A 5,487-nucleotide genomic window follows, 5' to 3' on the forward strand; every position below is an offset into this window, starting at 1 on the left:
AAATAACTTAAGATCAATATCGCCGGTAGTACTCGGCATTGTACCAAGGGGGGGGGGGGGCTTAACTAACGTTTTCATGGGAGTTTTTTAATTGAGTATATATATATATAAGGGGGGTATATTTGTCTTCGCTCCGAGCTGTCATCATGACAATGTGGTACGCCATGGGCACGGCCTTCATCGTAAAGAGCAGCCAATCTGTTCGCTGGCATGTCAAGGCTGTTATTACTTGTAAATAAGAACAAAGTCCTTGATAAATTATACAACGTGAGGACCCAAAACGTGCAGTAGGATTTAATGGCGATTTTATAACTATTGTTTTTAAGTAGAATATTTAATTACACAACTAAACAACAGCTGAAACAAAAATAATCACCCCGTGTCTCTAATTGTACAAACTTCGGAGCAACAACAAAAAGGCAACGCGTGTGCGATCTCCTCCTTGCTGACGTCAATGCCGAGAAGGTTGCAGAGACTGTTGGCATCTCCATCCGGACTTTAGCAATTAATCATCAATAGAAAAGCTTATACAGCATCTCCATGTGGTCTGGACTTTTCAGTTTGTGGTGTCTAGGAGAAGAATGTTTGCAGCACCTCTTATTCAAATTTGGATGCACTTCGAGGTGCCATCATGAGAACGTGTACCGCCATAGACACGGTCTTCATCGTAAAGAGATTGGCAATCAGTTCGCCAGTGTCGAAGTTGTAATTGCTTGTGAAGGAGGACACATTGAAAAAAAAATACAGGTGAGTATAGTTTTTAAACATATCATTGATTGGGTTTGAATTGTCTTAAATTGATTTCTATAAAAATCATGGTTTTCTTAATTAAGTAATGCTAATGTAAGTTTTGGTTCCGCACTCTCTATGATTTCTTGAGTTGTTGTTGGAGGGCCTGTATTAAGGATTTTTTTGTTTTTTAAAGGAAAATTTACTATTCGATTTTTCTTTTTTAAATTTAATATTTGAAATTTAATTTTTTTTTTTTTAACATTCTTTATTTGGTTTATATATTAAATAGAACATAGATATATAATTAAACCGGAGCAATTGTGTAAAAAGTACATAAATAAACCTTATAGTTTATATTTAATACTCCGGGGTAGAATTTCAACTAATATTCTAAAAATCAATCCTTTAAAAAACAACAGTAAACATGGAAATTAATAATCATGATAAAATTTGTCAAAATTTCTTAAAACACTTTTTAAAATACTTCGATGATTCCGTGAAGTTGATGGAAGGTACCAGATTTTTTCTCCTTCAAAATTCCAAGACTGAAATCCTGATTTATGAATTTTCAATGTGAGGGAGACCCAGTAGGCTGAAGCTGCCAAGATGATACCGTTTCAACTCATCCTCTCGAATAGTTTGTTAGTCTTCTGACGATAGGAACTTTACAATTAAGAATTGCAATGTCCAGAGCCCTTGTTACCTCAGAAGTTCCACCCTTCTTCTTTGAAATTCCAAAAAAGAACAATACCTTTAACATATTTTTCTTCCCCATTTGTCAGCCATTTTAGATTTATAGATACATAATATTTTAGGAGATAGATGGCAGAGCCGTCCACAAAAGCATGAATGGTGTTTTATATTTAATTTTCCAAAGTTCTTGCAGGGCCTAGTATATTATATTACAATCTGTGGAGATTTGTAACTGCAAGGTAAACTTTTTATCATCATTTATTCCCCTCAAGGAAGACACTATTGTTCTTTTTCAACCCATAGGGAGGCCCAAACGCTTACTATGCAGCTCCCAGAGTCCATTCACAGCTGCATCAAAATTTAGGGGGTCCATCTTAACGGGCATGGGATGGAATAATATTTTGAAGAATTAACAAGTGGAAATCTTATTCCACTATCGTTGAGCAATTCTTCCGAGTTTAAATTATGAACAGTTAAAATATCTCGTGTGATTGCACGTTCTTCTAAAATTGAGGAGTCTTTTAAATATCTAAATAAGAACCTTTTTTTATATATTTTGTCGAATGACTCAATGGTTGACTCATTTCTAAATTTAGGGGTGAGCATCCAAATTATTCTCTGAGCTTAGCCCAAACTGGACAGATTAAAGATGTAATTTTGTTGGTCACATTAGATCATTCCCAAAAATAAATTCTTTTGTTGACGGAAGTCGGAATTGTGTTCCAGTTATCTTCATGAATACCACTGCTATTCCATTTTATACCCAAAATTTCCGCCATTCTTCTAACTTGACTACTTCAGACTTGAAGATCCTCTTCAGGCTTCCAGGAGCCTAAAGGTAAAATAGAGGTCTTATTTTTTTACAGCCAATCCTGTTTTTTCTTGAAACTTGGAAAATAATTTAGTAAGACTTTTACATATTCAGTGAATTAGCTGAGACTCAGAATTCCCTTCTACTGTTAAAGTTTTCCAAAAAATTAAATTTTCTGTGAATAGCTATGGATTTTTGAAATTTCTCTCCAAAAAATTTAATACTTGAATTTTTTTTTTTCAAAAATTTATTATAGAAATTTAATTTTTCAGTTTTTTAAGAAAAGCTGTTAATTTTTTAAATAGTTTTTCAAAAAATTTAATTTCTTTGAAGAGTTGAGAATTTTGAAAGTTTTTTCCCAATTTTTTTATTTTTGCAACCTTATTTTTTGAAATTTGGTTGCAAAAAATTTAATTTTTGAAATTTGGTCGCAAAAAATTTAATTTTTGAAATTTTTTATCATTATTTGTGGATTTTGATTTTTTTTTTTTTTGAAAAAATGTAATATTTGAAATTTATTTTGTAAAATAAGAAAATGCAGAATACCAAACAAAAAATAATCATAATCTTGCGGATCCCCCAGTAACATGTCCCTGATTTATCGACCATATGGACATAATATATATTTTTGTTTGTTTGTTCGTTTATATGAATGTATTTTTAGTTGCTGTTTTTTGTGTCTATATGTATGTAGTCAAGAATGATTCGTCTTCACCTGTTTCCTTTGACTTATAAGGACTACTCTTTTTGTGTACTGACAAGTAATATCGCAGGGACAGCGGCTAAAAAAAGAACGAAGGGATGAGATATATGGCCCATCATATGTGTAATATAACGAATTATACATTATGAGTCATGCAATTCTTCGAAGGGAATAAAGAGAGAAAAAGAGGCCACAAAACGGTTACGCAAATGTCGTGGTTCTTCTTTCCTGGTTCTTGAGAATTCTGCGTACTTTTTTTCATTATCTACGTCAAATCTACCAATAACACCTTTTCTTCTTTTTTAACGATCTTTCAAAATAAGTATAATACATAGTATTTTCATAATGTCAACACAAAAACAAGCTACTATGACTTTTCTCAAAATGGAGTCGGATTAATAAATTTTGTATTCTTCTTCTTTGACGAATAAGTCTTCTCATTTTTTATTAGTAAAATATTCTGACTAACCCATTTGAGATGTCACAAATTGCAATTAAAGTTTTATTTGACTTGATTTATTCGAAAAAACATATCGGGGCCACATTAAGCTCCATAAATCAAATGAAAATTTTTAAGTATAGCTGACATTCGTAGGTATGTCAAAATATCCCAGAAATTTGAATATAATCTCTATAACGGAAAAAAATATGCCCTATGAAATATAGTATAGTATGTATAATTATAAAAATGATTATTCAACCTATTTGGAAGGCCGTATCAGGGCCAAATGATACCTTATACGTTCATTAAAGTCCCTTAATTATATTCAACATTGAAGGGTATCTCAACTCATCCCAGAAATTTGAATATGAGGCCCATATTGTAGTGCAATATGACAATAAATTATTAGACTGCCTATATTTTTTGATACAAAAATATGAACGGGTATTTCTTTTTTATCTGTATTTTTGTTTCATATTGTTATTGTCTAAAATCTCCATTATAATATATTTATTTTTGAGCATGCGTATTTTTGGGGCTCTTCTCCTCATATATATATATATATATACTCAATATGTACAATATAGAAACGAGTTGCTTACGAATGATGTGATACAGGAGGAAGCCTTAATAAACACTTGGGTACAACTGTTCTAACCGTTTTGATATCAGCTCTTGATGTTTTTATTGGCCATGTTGTAAAAATCAATCAGATGAAGTATGTTGTACAACATCCAAACATGGCCACATAGGCAATAAAATTGACAATTTTTGATCTGATGATCAAAGTTATATATATATAAATAACTGATCATCATTGTTACAAGAAGTTTACAACACCCTTCAAATAACTTAATTGATCAGATGACAAAAGACCTTGAGAAAAGAGATGGGAAAAATATCGTTTTGCAAAGAACAACACTAGACGACGCAGAGCAATAATCAAAGTAATCAACTGTTGGAGTTGAAAAAGTCCCACGATCATAAACATCTTTCTACAACTCCATGAGGAACAAAGCTACTGTTCTGTGGAAATTAAGTAGTCATTTGCCTTTCTTAGAGAATAGTTCACGTCTTAATAACGATAATAATTCGCGATAAAGAACCCTTTTCCCATTAATTATTATACCGGTAGTTGCATAAATACGCAGACTATTTGTGGGAAATAATTAAATGTGTAATAAAATTCGTATGACGTATGTTTTTGGAGAATTATATAATAGATAATTTATTTTTGTATAAAATTTAATATAATTACTGAATATAACCGCCATCAGCTGCTATGACACCCTCGGAAAGCACCCGCGGAAGGCCTTGCACACATTGATGATGTAATCTTCTTCCATGGCTGCCCATTGCTCATTGACTCTGGCCTTCAATGAGTCCAAATTCGGTTGGCGGGTAGCACAGGCCTTCTTCTCAATTTGCCACCACACACTGTAGTCAAGGGGATTCAAATCAGGTGATTGAGGTGGCCAAGTGTTTTTGTGAAGGCCTCCTTCACCTCATCCACATTGATTTTCCATGGTCTGCCGGTCCAAACACCCTCCTTCAGATCTTTCCCCCTCCATGACAAGCTTCTGGACCTTGAACACAGTAGTCCTGGATAGTGTCCAGTGTCCTTGATTATCTCCTTGACAGACCTACCGGCGCGGAGGAGAGTGGCTTTTTTTAATTCGTATTCAGTATACGTTCTCCCTTTTTCCGTTAGTACAAAAATTCCTTTTTTAGATTTTTAATTTTTTTCGTGCATTTTCGAATCGACAATTTATACCTTAAAAAAACTTTCAGATGCGGGAAATCAATTTTGTTTTGTGAAAGCGAGTTTGTCTTAGTCTACTTATATCTTTATTTTGGTTTAAGAAGGCCCGAGAAGACTTTAGGAATTATATCAAATATTTTGTTCAATTTTTACCCTTGCAAACTCCTTTATCAAATTTCAAACGAATATAAAAAATGGCGGCTGCGAATAAAATTGATTCAATAATTAATTAATTAAACATCTTATAAATTAGTTTATTGTTACATAATGTTCTGTCACGTCATAAACTGCATCATAATTAAAGGAAACGCCATCATGGGGTCTCAAAGTTGATTTTTTTTGTA

The 5,487-nt window shown here is 32.8% G+C and overlaps 1 long non-coding RNA gene across 1 annotated transcript; it reads right to left on the bottom strand.

Moving 5' to 3' along the window:
* Positions 1-436: 436 nt before the first annotated feature.
* LOC139906133 (uncharacterized) lies at positions 437-3,331 on the bottom strand. The gene is made up of 3 exons (XR_011781437.1): positions 3,082-3,331; positions 2,783-3,018; positions 437-2,257 (listed from the first exon to the last, which is right to left on the bottom strand). It is a non-coding gene; the product is annotated as an uncharacterized lncRNA (long non-coding RNA).
* Between the last annotated feature and the right edge of the window lie 2,156 nt (positions 3,332-5,487).

The sequence above is a fragment of the Lepeophtheirus salmonis genome, chromosome 8, assembly GCF_016086655.4.
Source record: "Lepeophtheirus salmonis chromosome 8, UVic_Lsal_1.4, whole genome shotgun sequence".
NCBI classification, from domain to species: domain Eukaryota; kingdom Metazoa; phylum Arthropoda; class Copepoda; order Siphonostomatoida; family Caligidae; genus Lepeophtheirus; species Lepeophtheirus salmonis.